The sequence below is a fragment of the Myotis davidii genome, unplaced genomic scaffold (assembly GCF_000327345.1).
Source record: "Myotis davidii unplaced genomic scaffold, ASM32734v1 scaffold31, whole genome shotgun sequence".
Lineage (NCBI taxonomy): Eukaryota > Metazoa > Chordata > Mammalia > Chiroptera > Vespertilionidae > Myotis > Myotis davidii.
The window spans coordinates 1,425,741-1,442,556 of NW_006283639.1; positions in this window are offsets into that span (position 1 = coordinate 1,425,741).

The following is a 16,816-nucleotide window of genomic DNA, read 5'->3' on the forward strand; positions in this document are numbered from 1 at the left end:
ATGTAGAGAAGTGGAGTATTAACTGGAAATAGTTAATCAGGGGATGGTCATTTCAGCGTGGAGAATATTGCTGCATGTTTGCATTCCTGTGAAAATGACATAATAGAAAAGATAACATTGATGATGATGTGGAGACAGGAGCTCGTTTTTGGAAAAAAAGCGTTAAGTAAATGGGCTGATAGAGAAATGACAATATAAATGCAAAAAGATTGCAAGGCAATGCTAGGAGCTCACTTGGAATTTGTAATACTAAATAGAAAGTGATTCCATCGACAATGGCCTAGTTTTCTCTACTCAAGCTCTGCAGGCAATTAGAAGACACAGAATAAATTTAAATAGGGTAACAGTTTTGCCAATTGAGAAAGACAGACGGAGATGGGGCCAAAGATTTAAGAGTATATATATAAATGTTATTTTATTAATATAGTGATGGATCATGACATCTAAATTGAATAAGGAGATTTTGAGATGGCCAATAGAAGTGAAAATGGCACTGTTAAAGATTGGAAACTGCAGAATTATTACAATGGGTAGGATAACTGAGTTGGACATATTAGTGACTGTGGTCAGAGAAGGGGCTTACTTTAGTAATATTTTGGAGGATATTCTTCAGAGTAGAAGTTATGGTATAAGCCTGGAAGTTGATGGTAGATGTAGAAAATTGGTAAAGTCATTGACAATGATGAAAATTTAAAAAAAGAAGAAGAAGAAGAAAAAATGAGAGAATCTTTGCTTGGGACAATCTGGGACCCTACAGAGTCTACAGACTGAACCTGTCCAGGCTGTACTTCCAGCTCTGGGATGTGAATAGAGGCTAATCTCAGACTGAGGAAAGGCACTCCTTTTTAAAGTTACCTGCCCAAATATAGAGCCTCTATTGAAATCCATGCACCCAGAAGAGGTCTTTTTAAATAATTTAAACATATACACTTTTTGTGCGAGTGGACCCTGGTTTGAAATCACCAAACATGTAGTAAAGGGTTAGGGTGTTAACATTTTCAATGAATGAGAGGACTGGCGGAAAGGTTAGCACACGACCCCAAGCAGAAACGGCAGTAGGTAGTACTGTTGACATATGCTTCAAATGGATTGAGATTTTAGCTGAAAGACAAAAGGAGAGCAATGGCCTTGAAGAGCTCTGAGGCCTATGGAAGGCATCTTTCTGCTTACAGGTCCACAGGTCCTTCGGGTGGAGTGTCATCCATCACTCGATAGGGCTATAAAGTAAGCGATGCCTGGAGGTGACAGCAGATTTAAATTATATTAAAAAGGTGAAAAAAATTTTTTCAGAGAAAAGTTTGTATACAGCTTTACAACTTGTGTGTTGTTCCCTAGTTACTTACATTCTGTGTGCCTCAGTTTCTCCATTTTTAATGTGGGAATGGATAATACTATTAAATTGTCAGATCGCTGTGAAAGTTTAGAGGTGATATACACAAAGGGCATAAAACATTTTATTACATATAGAAAATGCTTACATGTGACTTACGATTTCTTATTAAGTAGTTCTGAGTGTGCTGTTGGTATGTATACATGACAGAGGTGAGTGTGGTTGTGATGTGCGGGAGGGTGTGGTGAGCAACACTCTTACCATGAGAACTCTGGTGGAGGTTCCTTCATAGCTGCATTGCTGATCATTATTCCCCCTTTGCATGTAAAATATCTCCTGTTTTATAGATGCATGACTCAAATATGATATTCACTACCCACCCAACTTTTTAACGACTAAACCTTCATTTTTGAAGAGCTTTACCCTGTCTCATTTTCTTCTTGCTTACATTTGTTTATCCTCACTAACTTTAATTGTGTGCGATGGTGACCCAGCCTTTCACCCCTGAAGTTCTCCACCTGCAGAATCACTAAGTCAAATATGTCCATTTACAATAATATTGATGTAGGGTGGCTTAGGGTACAGATGGAAATTAGAGTAAAGCTAACTTCCCTATATTACTCCCACATTGGAATAGAGTCTGGGAGACTGGAGAGCATAGCAGATTTTCTTAACTATCAATGTCACATATTCTTTTCTGATGTCTGGATTTCAACCACATGGGTTGGACAACTCAAACTTGCTCTGGGAGTCATCCATCTCTTCGCTTTGCTGGGATGTGCGGGGGGCGGGGGGTGGCGGGGTAGTAATTATTTAACAGGGACCTGAGGCTGGATGGTTAGGAGGGTAGGGCAGGAATCAAACCCTGATTTATAGCATTTGCTGGTTTCCATGGTGTAAATATCCCACCATGGCCAATTTCAAGTTACAACATGATGTACTGGATACATTTCTGGGAAGAGATATGCAGCAGCATTCCATTATGTTAGTATTCCATCATAAAGATAACAGACAAATAATCACAAGAGAGCCCATAATAGGAAACAATTAGGACAAGATGGGTTTTGAGAATTAATTGCTTTTGTTTTTTAGATAATTTATTAAATTATCAATTTATGGGATTGAAATTTTAATGATAGCTGTGTTTTACAGTAGGCTCTCAAGTTTTCTGAAAGATTTCTGCAGCAAGGTCACTAAAGCCATAGCTTTCTTTAGAGCTATAATAGATGGCTCTCTTGGCCTACATACTAGTGCAGCCTGAAAGAATGAAGGAGTTAACACCCAAAGGCAACCTGCAACAAATATGAATGGGAGCTATTAAAAAGGAACCCCAGCAGCCAACACCCCAGTCAGACATTTATGGATAAGAGGGAGTTTTTTTATGCTTTTTGGTGAGTATAGCTGAAATCTCAATAACCCACCCACCGCGTTTTTTCCCTTTTTCCTGCTCACTAACTCCTAATTTCTAGAAATCACATAAATAAATGACCTGCAGCCATGACTTTGACCCAGGCTATGCTTTAGAAAAAAACAACAAAAAAACACAACCCAGAATTAAGAAGCTAAAACCAGAGGAGTTCCTAGTGAGCAACAATTCCGAATGAGATTCTGAAACTGGGTCAGGGGCGATAAAACTATCTCAAAATGAAACTGCTTATCTGTCTTATCGGTGGGGCTGCCTGGAAGTCGGATTCTGACTCCAGGCCAAGACAAAGGGTACGTGGGTTAGCTAGTGGTTTAGCTATTTAATGTTTGAAACTCCTGCAGCACCCAGAGCCACCTTGCTTATGTTGTTTAGGGATGCTTTCATTGATGACTTACACCTGGTGAAATCAATTAACAGCTGGCTTGAATATATGTCCAGTGGGGCATAAAATTCCCTCCTGGACACTTTTGCCCTAGATCCCCTGAAACCAAGATGCCTCCTATATGGCTTGGTCGTTCACAATTCAAAGTTAAAGAGCATTCTGTGGGATTGAGAAAAGACTCTGGGGAGCTGTGCCTAGCAGTATAGCAGTTCACTGGGGCCCTTTGTTTACCTCTACATTATTTCTATTCCGTACACAATCATTTGTGCAGATGCTTTGTGGAGTTCAGTGAATCCTTTCAATTATCTGACCTCTGAAATAATTGCAACTCTCACCATCAGAATGTAACATGATTCCATGCTGCAGCACCAAAATTAATAACATTCTCATCGGAGCTGATTTGGGATAAGGTACAGGCGAAGTGGGAACACTGGATTATGAAGCCTTGGAGCATTTCCCTGGTCTGTTGCAGCACTGGGCAGTGGTAGAGGCTGATGATAAGTAACTTCATGGCTTAATAAAGCTTCTGGGAGTTGCCAGTTCTGTTAATTCATAAGGGCCAGTGGGTGTCGCCACAATCCATCCTACAATAGAAAGGGTACATTCTGGATCAAACCCCAGCACAGCCAGTGGACCTAAGTCAGTTGCATGAAGTTGTGTCTCCATCTCCCATGTTACCTGCTTGTGTTGAACTGGCATCTCTCTTTCAGCTCACAGCTATGTGACTCAAGTGGCTTGGATCCTCATGACCAGCAGGTGACCAAGAAAAACTGGGGGTTTGTTGGACAAATTGTTTAGCTTGTTGCATTGGTATTAGCTGAATTACCATAGAGTGGATGACTTATGCCTCAAGCAGACCTGTGGAAGTACACATGGATGTATACTTTATTTTTATTTTTTAAATATATTTTATTAATTTTTTACAGAGAGGGAGGGAGAGGGATAGAGAGTTAGAAACATCAATGAGAGAGAAACATTGATCAGCTGCCTCCTGCACACCCTCTACTGGGAATGTGCCTGCAATCAAAGTACATGCCCTTGACCGGAATCGAACCTGGGATCTTTCAGTCCCCAGGCTGACACTCTATCCACTGGGCCAAACCAGTCAGGGCAATATACTTTAAAGGACTGAGAAGAGGCCTGAGGTAATGCTAAACCTAGAGCCTGGGTGGTGGTGGATACCCTGGTAGCTTTGCTTAGGTACCTGGAGGGGCAAATTGGAAAGTTTGGGCATCTGGAAAGGTGACATGCTAATTGGATGAATCTATAGCAGGGGTGGGCAAACTTTTTGACTCAAGGGCCACAATGGGTTCTTAAACTGGACCGGAGGGCTGGAACAAAAGCATGGATGGAGTGTTTGTGTGAACTAATATAAATTCAAAGTAGACATCATTACATAAAAGGGTACGGTCTTTTTTTTTTTTTGAGTTTTATTCATTTCAAACGGGCCGGATCCGGCCCGCGGGCCGTAGTTTGCCCATGGCTGATCTATAGCAATGAGGACAAAGTGAGATAATTTTTTCTATTTCACATCGATGTCCATAGGACAGCCAAGCAGAAGAGACCCTTAAAAAACAGATGCACACGATGGCCTGCCTGTAGCTGACAACCTTATCTGTGGCCTCTCCAGGGCTTGTGCAATGGGTTCATGAATGTAAGTCATGGGTGACAGATTCAAGTTATCCAGGGTTCAATAGCCCTATAATTACAAGGTCAATTGAGCTACTGCCTTCCTGGCATTGAGCACCTGATATCAGACCAATCTCTTGGCTACAAATAAGTCACATCAGACCCCTGTAGCTCTTCCATACCTATAGGAGTATGGGTTTACCTGCCCTGATTCTAGTGGCTCAGCCAAAACCATTAAGGAATGCTGATAGTATGTCTGACTTTCTCACATAATTATAACTCAGGAACTAATTAATGCTCTTTTATCAACAGTGGCTAGGATATCTTTGTCCAGAAACCAAAGATTAAAAGTAAACTCAAACTCAGTGACTGTTATAGACTGAAGTCCTACCCCCCACCACGAATTCATATGCTGAAGTTCTAATGCCCAGTATCTCAGAATGTGACTGTACTTGGAGATAGGGTATTTAAAGATAGAATTAGGTTAAAATGAGGTCAATATGAGCTGGCATCCTTATAAGAGGAGATTTAGGACACACACTGAAGGAAGATCATGTAACGACACAGGAGGAAAAGGTGGCTATTTATAAGCCAAGAAGAAAGGTCTCAGAAGGAACAACACTTGCAGACACCTTGAACTTCAACCTACTTTCAGCCTCCTGAATTGTTCAAAAAGAAAATTTTATTGTTTAGGTCACCCAGCCTGGGATACTTTGTTATGGCAGCACTAGGAAGCTCATCTGTAACCACCTGGTAGAATTTATATTTCCTGTGTTTGCATCTTGGGCTCTGCTGTATGAACATTGTGGTTTGGGGCTGGAAGAAAATCATCCTCTGCTGAACTTGAGTTTTTATCACTGAGCCAATATCCCAGTGAATTATTGCACTGACAGGCATAACTGACCCTCATCATTGTGAGAAGCTGGGATTGTCCTTTCGTAACAGGGACAAAGAGTACGACGCCAAACTTGAAGAAGTCAGTGGAGGATTTCCCCAGGCTTTAATGCTTGTTGACTAGGTAATTGCAGTGACTGGATGTGAAAGGACCAATGCATTCAGGGACCCAGATCACTCAGGGTTGACAGTGAAGACGCTCATCAGGCAAGCAAACTCAACTGTCTGCAGTGCTGGCTGAGCGAGAGGGGAAATTAGAATGGGTGGTGGAGGAGAGTGAAGATGAATATCATTACAACTTTGTTGGAATTACAACAGTTGTTTCCTCTGTCTTACCTCCTTTTTGAGAGATTATGACTAGCCACTTCCTTATAACCAGGCTGGCTACATGATTTGTGGGATTCAATGCAAAATGAAAATGCAGAGCCTCTTGTTCAAAAAGGGGAAAGAAAATGCTGTTGAAGATACTGAAATACAATATACAGCTATTTCCTTTCTACCTTCTACTCTCTCTCTTGACCAGCCAGGGTGTTGCTAACTTGCTATTTAATGTTATGCTCCCATCAGTAAAAGGGTTCACCTCAGGGATAGTGTAGGCCTTCACAGGTACCCAGGGTACCTCTCAACTCAGCATGTGCTCAGGTGGCTTTTGGGCTGACAGGCTGGCCCTCAGCCAGCTGCAGGCCCCACGCAGCATGCAGGACAGGAGGAGGTTGTGGGTGGGGGCCGAGAGGGAATCAATTCTCTTTTTCCAGATCTGCTCATAGTCCCAACCCACAATGGATGGGTGGCCTACAAGTGACTGTAACCTCCATGTTGGGAGGCACTGGGCCTCTGCTTGCAGGTGGGCTGCACTAGTCGCCTGCCATGATGGGATGACAACTGCAACTGTCGTGCCCCACTGGGAAACTAAGGAACACAGCCCAACACCAACCCTCTTTTCACCTGTACCCAGCTTTGGTAGTGCCAAACGGGGATGGTAGTACATAGCCTTTGCCATTGATGTGACCTTGTCTCTGCAGGGGAGGGGAGAGTGGGTGGTAGTGGGGGAGCCAGGTACCTGAATGCTAGTGGGAAGGGGACCGGCAGCCTAGTACCTTTCCCATGGAGGTGGTGAGAGGTGGGGCAGTTCAGAAATTAGCAGGCAGTTCCGGAGCCTAGGCTCAATGTACCTTCTTCTCTATCAACTGCACGCACATACACACACAGACACAGACACACACACACACACCTACTTGTTCCATCACATTTCACTTACAAAAACACAAGTTCAAAGAGATAAATGTTAAGAATTTCAAGACAGTGAATGCAAAGCATTAGCTTCATGCATGAAGCCTAACTGAGCATGGTCCTGGCAGGACTACACTGGCCACAGGCTGAGGAGGATGGCTCCGTCCTGAGGAGTGGGATTAGTATGAGGCCGGATGGACCTGAGCAGTGCAAGAGTTGGACTGCAGTGAACACGTGTGCTGTCATGCGTCACACTCCCTGGCTTGACTCTGATCTTTTCTACAGCTGAAGGGGATAGTTCTGACTTGTGAAAACACGGCCTTGACTGTGTTGTGCACACGGCTCTACTGCTGTGCTTCCGGGGGGCATAGCTGAAGCCAGGGAACTTGCAAGCCTGTGTGCGATGCAGCGGGAAAGCCTGTGGCCGTGAAAGGGTCGGCTAGCTCCTTGCAGTCAATGTGGGTTGGGAGCTGGTGGACAAATGCACACACATCCTTTCACCCACTGGAGGCTCATTTCCGAGAGGCCTTTTCAAGCCTCCCAGAGACCCTGGTAGAAATGGAGTCTTGGGTTTCTACAGCCTTGTCACTGTGGCTTTGCTCCTGACCTTCCCTCACTCTTGGCTTTCTCGAGTCATCTCCCAAATACATCCCATGCACCCCAGTCATCGCCTCAGCCACGGTTTTCAGGGAATGCAAATTAAGATGTGCGTGGGAGAAATGAACCTCTGGTGCCACTACTTCCTTTCACACTGCGCCCCTCCATCGTTCTCCAGCGCTTCGGCAATCATTCCTAGTAATTTGATTATGTGAATCGTAGTCCTGAATGAAACTCCCAAGATGTGGATGGGATTTTAGTATCTGGGGAAATAAAAGTTTTATATGAGAGCTGCGTTTACCTGTCTTCCAAAAAAATGGAGATTTTTCAATCCTCCCTCTTCTCGCCTTTTATGAACATATTTTTTTTCTCCTTTATTCTAGTATTCTGGGAGAGTCTCAAGAATTATCTCTTTAATTCTGGACATGCACAGAAAATAAATAAACCACCGTTAGGGATGAAATCTTTGAGGTAGTAATGGAATTTTAAACTTCTAAGCCCAGTGTTCTTTTGATAATGTAGATTGATGTTCATGCCTTTTTGAGTCAGTGCTTTGTCAATAAAAATTGTGTTGCTCTTTTCCAGAGAAATGGTTTTCCCTCAGATATAGATTGTAACGGCACCGTGCGGCATGCCGATGCTTATTGGTGTGGACATGAATGCTTTCATATTCGAGCAGTGGCTGAGATTCGGTGGCCTGCAGACAAGATGTAAGAGCTTGTTCTCTGTGTTTCATCAGATAAATAACCTTGAAAATGACAAGGCCAGATTGGTTGACGCTTACCCTGATCCACAGGATACAAGATTCTTTTTTAGCTACCAAAGCCAGAAACTTTGGACTCACTCTTCTCCTTTCCTAACCAAATGACACCAGTCCATCCATGGGCTCTAGTCATTTTATCGCTTTATTTTTTATTAGTTCCTTCCTCCCTATCAGCCCTATCATCAACACTATGTCCCTGGTCGAAGCATTTCTCACCTATCTCGCTTGCTATACCTTTATACTAACTGGTTTTCTTGACTTTCTTCTTACTTGCTCTAAGACATCCTCCCCACAGAATAACACATAACTGTCAGTCTCTAGATAAATGTTGTCCAGTAGAACTTCCTGCAATGGTGGGCATGTTCTATACCTGCCATGTCTAACAGGATGGCTACTAGCCACATGTGAGCATTTGAAATAGAGCTAGTGAGACTGAGAAAATAAATGTTTAATTTTAATGCACTCAACTTGAAAATTAAATAGGCACATTTGGCTAGGGGCTATCACATTGGACAGTACAACTTTGGAATGTAAACTCCATGTGGAGGTCTTTCCTTAGGAGGTCTTTCCTATTCGAACTTTCTCCCCAAACCATGCACACATGATGCTTGACTGTACTTAATTTCTTTACTGGTATGTCTCATCCTGTTAAGTTGTAACTTCTTGCAGACAGAGATCTTAACCTGAAAAATCACAATAAAAATAACAATAACCTCCACAGCAATAATTGGGGATGATTAACACTGATCTCTTCTATGTCCCTCCCTTGGTTTCAGAAAAGATTCCACAAATAATTCCATGTTCTTGAAAAAGTCATCGGAAGGTTACCTTTGTCTTTTACTCAACCATTTACTTGCTCTTTGTTCTTGCAGAAAACCTAGCATTCATTGGATCAGATCACGTATATTAATTGTGGAGTTACTTTACCTCAAAAAGTGGTAACGACGAAATACATCTTGATCAGGCTTTGTGACAGCCTTTTGCAGGAAATCTTGGTGACTCAGACACTGTTCATACTCTTTCCTACCTTCTACTACATCAGAAACTGAGTGTGTGAGGTAGGCCAAATCTTCTATATGAAGGGTGTGTAAGTATATTTGAAGTTACCTTTGCAGACCTAATTTTACCAATAGGTGGCTTCCAAAGTCTCGATTGGAAGGGAACATTATAAAACTCCACTTTACTCTGAAATTTAAGCCACTTCAATTCAGTAGTACTGTGGAGCCCCATACATTAGGACTTATAAGAGCTTCATTAAATAATAATTCAACTCCCATGGTTTCTTCTATCTTGTCTCAATTGATTAAAACCTAGAAGGAAGAACTGATTAAGACTTGGTAACCCTAGCTCCCCAAGTCTAATAATTGCTAGCATTTATTTGGGACTTAGTCTGTGCTGTGCTGTGATGAATACTTTAGTCTTTTATTCAAGTAATATATTCTGAATGCCTATGCTGTTTTCAGGACTGTGCTAGTTGATAGGGATAGAGCAGCAGCAAAATAGAATTGGTCTCTGCTTTTATTGAGCTTATGTTCCAGAGGGAAGACAGTTAAAAAATTACATATTTGAAAGGCATTTTGAAGGAACTAACATAGGCCATGATGAAAAGATGGAGCATGGTGTGATACTTTAAACAAGTGAGTAACCCCAGCAGACCTTTAATCAGAGATCTTAAGGATGAAAAACCAGACAAAATTCTGGGAGAGGAGAGTTCCCAGTGTTAGAAACAGCACATACAATGATCCTGAGGTAGACAGTAGCTTGAAGATCTGTGTGACAGCAACGTAGAAACCAAGGGCTGAACAAGATTTCTTATTATCTATATTACAGATGAGGATTCTGAGGCAACAGATATGTAAACTAACTTTAGCAAAGTCACACAGCTGGTAAGTGACAGAGGCAGAATTTGAACCACGTCTATAGGACTCCAGAGCCCATGGTCTGGCCTATAAAAACTGGTGCTTAATTGAGTAAGATAAATAAATAAATGTTGGAAAGAGATCTACATAGACCATTAAAGTTCATCTGATCAGCCAGGATACCAATACTAGTCTAATAATAAGAATGTTACTTAAGGTAAAAGTCATATTAATGACAGCTGCTGAAGTAATATAGGCATATAATGACATGAGCTGGGGTAAGTTCTGAGTTTAGGTTTAACAAGATAATACATGCTAAAATCCTGCTGTGAAAAGAGCCTATTAGATTTCACATCCATATAATTTAGCAGTTAGGTGACTTTTTACTATTTTAACGTAAGTCATCAAAAGTAGAAATCAGATTATGTTATCTCTCGGTCCCACTTTATTTTGAGGTATGACTGTCAATATCTTTAATATACTGTTCATGAAATAGAATGAAGTTAATCTCCTAGGAGTAATATCTCAGAATAACCCCCCAAGACTTAGATTACATTTTGGAAAAATAAGTAGAAATAGTAGGAGAATCCTGTTACAAATTGTTTGCTTACAGATACAAGATGTCACTGACTAGAGGATAGTCAATGATTACTTCAAGTCATTATTTTTAATATTTTATGGTCAGGTAGCCCTTTGAGGTTTAATGTAGACTATAAGTCCTCTCCTTCCAAAATTTGTTTTAGAAAATTCTGAATTGTTGCATGGTTTCCCAAGTCCCTAAGCTATCATCAATGGACATTAAATGACATTAAAAAAAGTTAATAATGCCCTTTGGTTCTGTATCATTTCTTGAGAACTATCTATGTAAAATTTCCACATGTCATTTCTTTATTTACTTCATTTATTCCTTGATTTTCTGAGTCCTAAATATACATACTTCTATTTAACACCTCTTTTTCATATTAAACATAATATCCATAAAGTTCAACAAAATGTGTGTATGCCTGTGTATATACACACATAATTGTCTGTTAGTGTATGGGCATGTTTTTAATGCTTTCTTCACTTTCAGTCTTGCTTCAGGTCCCCGTCTTTTCTTCAGCCCTCGGGGCTGATGTGCTGTGATGATGCACTCATCTCTACGGAGATGCTCATCCTATGAACAGCTCCTTGGTGCGCATTTCTTTTCTCTCAGACAAGCTCTGTTCCCCAAGACTATTGCCTCCCTTGGCTTAGAATATTTAAATATTTTGATAATGTTTAATATCAAATGACACATTTGTTAAAGTAATAAGAGTAATAAAACCAAGGTCATGGTTAAAATTTTGTTATAACCTTTTATTCAGTAACCCTTTAGTTTAAGGCCTATCAGACAACAATGAAATGCAATCCATACTTCAAAGGTAGTGAATTAAAGTAGTTATTTTTGATGTTTTGCAGCCTACCCAACTCCACCCAGGTGTGTCGTAATTGTGCTATTGCCTTGGTCCCCAGGCAAGGCAGGCACGAGTAGGTATGGACCATTATTCAGATACATTGCACTGATACAGATACAACTCAGAGTTGATATTTTCTTTTCAGTGTTTCCCCAGGGTAACATTGGTTGAGAAAATATAACCTTCTTACAGTTATCTTGAGAAGTGTTAATTACATGGGTAACAATCCACTCTTACAACTACCATGTGGTTGTGTTCATACTCGCTAAGAGCCAAAAGGGTACCATGATCAGACATTTGGGAAATCATTGAATTAAGCGTAGTTGAACCTTTGTACTTTAGAATGTTATGTGAAGCCCCAGTAGAGGATACTATAGGCAATGTCAAAATCTATTTGACTTTGACCTTCGGGCCCCTTTTCTTATAAAGTACAAGGAGCACTTGTTTTTTGGAAGCTTCCTTCTATTACTGAAATCAAGACCATGTGCTTTGACAGGACTGAAAGGATCCTTTATGATGAATCATGGGGAACAGTCATCTACCCCTCAAAAAGACCCAGGCTTCCTTACAGGAATTATATCATAATTCCTTACCCCTTCCTCAGCATTAACAAAGCAAAGGACTGAGAAGTCGGCAATATACTTGTCCTGAAAACACACTTAGGCTGCACTTTTCTGAACTATTTCCTTTGATATTAATATTCATTATAATTGTATTTCTCATATTTGTAGACAACAGAAGGATGATTGAAAAGCATTTGTTCTTAGGTCTGACCTCCATATTTAATATAGCTTGAACTGTTATCACTCTAGGGAACATTCAATAAATCATTTTACTTTATCCTTGTACCAGAGTGGAAACCTTTTAAGCCTTATCCTTTCATATGAGTAAATTTTTATTATCTTATTTTTTTTTCCAATACAATACAAGCCAACTTATTTGCTGACATGATTCTGAGCACCTTCTTTATGGGATATATCTATTTTTGGGTAAATGATCAGTCAATCTGATACTAGTTATTTCTTTCATGGTCTGAAATTATTCTAGTTGGCAATTGTTTGAATAACAATGTGCTGTATAATTTTTATAATTGATTTCTAAATGGGGTAGAATGACTATTAAATTCCCATTATAAAAATATATAAAATAATGTATCAAGAAATAGTATCTCTTTAGTTATGAGTGATATTTTAATTTTCTAGTATATTCCCTACTCTGTGTTACCTTTGATGTTTTCTTATTTTTCTACATTTGTTAGTAATAACAAGAGAGGGAAAAAGTGGATTCACAGTTGTGAATATGCAAAAAGTTTATTCTTGTATTATTATTTTTAAATTTTGTTGTATTATTTATTTGTATTACAACTCTAAACCTACTTTTGTTAACCCTTGTATATCTGAGAAACATATTCAATGTGCAACTAATACAATTTTTTGACAAGTATTACATGGAGCTGAGGGTAGAGGAAATTTAAAGTACAAATTTTGAATATCTACTTGTTAACTACATGTAAAGTAGTATCTTCTACTGTAAGTATGGGAGGAGATGTTAGTTATTTTGAAAATAAGGAGATAAGTTTGAGATATACGTAATTTGATATATCCACATTATAGACAATTGGATATCATCAGTAAAAATTTATACAAATGAAGCTATATTTCAGCAAAAAGTTGAACACTAGAGATTCAGTATGGGATGAGATTACCATATATGTTAAAATTGAAGACTTCTGATTGGTGGGATTTCCAAAGGAAAGCATATATCATGGGATGGGAAGAGTATTAAGATACAATCCTGGTGCTTTGTCTAGTAGCTCAATTGGCTGGAGCCTTTTCCAGTATACCAAAAGGTTGTGGGTTTGATTCCCGGTCAAGTGGTATTTATAAAGATAAATAACATTTACTAAAGGATTATCACAGGGCACAGGGTGGACTCTAGTTTCATTCTCTGTGTGTGTAGATTTAAAGATTCTCATAATAGCCATAGCACTTCCTCATTTAATAAATGAGGCACTTGAAGGAACAGAGGTTAAATGGCTTGCCTGTGTTCACACAACTAGCTGCTGACAGAACAAATTTTGACATGCTGCCTCCAGACACCAACACGCTATGTAAATGTAGAGGATGAGGGGAAGGGAGCCGCGGAATTGATAGCTAAGGATATTCAAGAGCAGAAACAATTGGCGAAAAGATTCCAAAGCAGGAGGGCACCATCTGGAATGCAGAGGGAGAGGATTAACTTAAAAGAGAGAAGGGATATAATAATGAACTATGTGACCTGAGGAAAGTCACTTAGCCTTGAAATGGAGTTGGCTCCCTTTCTACCTTTGTGCAAAAGAAAAACAGAATAAATGTCTCACAACTTAAAGAACTGCTTTGAATGAGTTTTACTTTCTGGAAACTTGGGATCATTAAGAAATTTCAAATTGAAATTAATAATCCCAACACATTTTTTTTAAAAATTAGAGAGAGGATTTAAAAACTAACAACTTTCTCTATGAAAACAATTATCAATATTCCAGCATTTCTGCTAACTTTATTCCAGTTATTATTTTTAACCTTCTAAATTCAAGTAAAATTATATTTACTATACAATTTGAAACTCTTGCTTGATTTGAATGGCTACTGTGGATTTTCATAAATGTCAACTTACTTTACTTTTGCTTATAATTTGATAGTGAATTGCCTGTAGACTCCAAAGTTCCATAGTTAAAGTTTAGATATCATAGCTGGAAATGTAAGTAAGTATTTATTGAAATTTCCTGAGTTTGTAGTAGAGAAAACTATGACATATGCTAGAAATATATATTGAATTAGATTTTGCTGCTATGCCGTGGAAGAAACACAAATAAGAAAAGCAATTTTTTACTCTAAAAGTTTGGTTTATTCTAAAAACCAAATATGTTAGAAATATACTATGTTATATGCTGGTTTCCACCCAAGTTTCACACTTTATGAAACTGTGCAGATCATTTTTTCTCATTTATCTTCATTTCCTACATTAATTAAATTAGAAGATTGACCTGAAAGATTCCATTATCTAGGCAGCATGGCCAGCATTGTGGAATGAGAGTGGTGTAGTGGGAACCCATTTTGTGGGTTTGTCCTAAAATAAATGTGGGTTTCATCCTGCCATTGAAGAGCAGTCGGGACTTGGGCAGTTTCTTAACAGCTTTGAGTCATGGTTTCCTCATGAGTAAGTGGAGACAATAAAATGTATCTTAAAGGTAAGAGTGAAAAACTCTAATACAGGAGAGTGCATGCTTCTTAAATGTTAATTCTTCACCGCCACCCATTCCCTCTATCTGGTCAAGAATGCCTATAGGATTGGGGAAAATCCCTCTTATCATATAACATTTACCTCTGTAGCAACACAAGGGCAAGAACAGTGTACTTGCTAACAAAGAATTCAGTCTTTATATGAGTATCTACTAAAATATCAAATAATGTCCCTTGAAATAATGATTTACTCATAGGCAAAGGAGTTACAGATTATTTTCATAGGCCTGTGATGTCACTTTCTAAGAATATAAATGCAACAAAATACAAATATGATTAATTTTCTTGCATACAGCAAGTTGTTTTGCTCTGCTCTTTACAAAAGGAGACTGATATCATACAATACTGAGAGAAGGGGAGCATTTGTGGACAGTGGTACCCCTCTTGTAAGAAGGTAGGAATGCAATTCTTCCACCCTGTTTCATAAGCAGATGCTTGTCTAGGGGAAGAGAACCAGCTAAAGCCCATCAGCAGCAGGTCTCATTTTGCAGATGGTAAACACACTTTTCTATTTTTTGCAAGTAATGTTACATTACAGTGTTATAAATCAACTCCTAATTAGGTTTCCCATAATTATGCTGATGTCCTACAATCTCAGTGTCAAACTCTAGTTACAAAAAACATTCAAATACAAAGATTCATAAATAGGTCTTTGAGAAAATTGCATGCTGATTGAATTTAAAATATTTAGCATAAGACATTCCAACATTTTCATTAGAATGAACTGAAATCATTATACAGAGGCTGTAATTTAAATTCTTCTGGAAAAGGGTCAAGCATGACAATCCGATTTAACTGTGTTCAAAGGGTTTTTATTTTTTGAAAAAATATAAAATTTCATATCTTACACTACAAAAACATGTACAGAAACCAAATGCACAGAGAACTTCAGATGAGGGAAAATACATAAGTGCTAATCCGTCCTTGAATTAACGTTGAGGCAGGGACTGGAGATACCCTGATGCCTGGTGTAAAATAAGATACACTTGGCCTGAAACTCAGAGATCTTAATAAACATATCAACAAATGAGTAAGTCTAAGTTTTATTCTCAGACTAATATAAATGAAATTCACATATTCTTAAATAATTAATTGTCAAACCATAGCAGTCTAAAGATTCAAAAGTCTGTTGACCATTGAAACTTCTGCTGTTAGTATAGCACAGCCTTAATAAACATATTTTGCCACTTTCATTTAGAAGAGACATGTTATTTGCTTTTGATTATTATAAATAGACTCTCTTTTTAAAAAGAATTGGTGTCTTCTCCTAAGCAACAATTATGTGGTCATTCTGGACAAAGATATTGAATCATTTATATGTCAAAAGACTCTCAGAAATCAACAAGAAATGAAAAGAAATATTTTTCTACTTTTCATTTGATACATTACTATATAATTAACAGTATAATAGAGAAACATATTTGATGTAACTAGGTGTGTTATGTAGTTGCAAAAAGGATGGCAATTCCAATTATTAATTTCAAATAAAAGTAGTGTTTTGACTATTTATTCATTATCATCAACATCTTATTGGACCTACTTTTAATCTACTTTGAGATTAAACATCTGGCAGGACATAAGCAAAGACAGTTTACTATCATACTTAGCTTTCTTTTTTTCTTATTTTTAGAAAGAAAAAATGAGAAACAATCTCACTCTACTATGCAACATTGTACATCTAGTAAATTTCTACCATCTGACTCCAACAGCATCTGCTGTCCAATCCAAAGTTACAGCCAAAAAGTCTTCCACAGGTAAGTATCTCTGCTTGTGCTTCTGAAAACCCACTTTGGATGGGAGAAGGAAGGGTGTCAATAATTCTTTAACTTTCACATAGAGATTAAATAGCAGCCATGCAAACACATAGGTGTTCAAATGATAGTAATGTTTCTTTAAACTTTGAAATATGAAACTATTTCTTTACCATTGCACATGGTTACAACTCTTTTACAGACTGACTTAAGGATGTTCTTAACTTTTGGCAACTCTGAG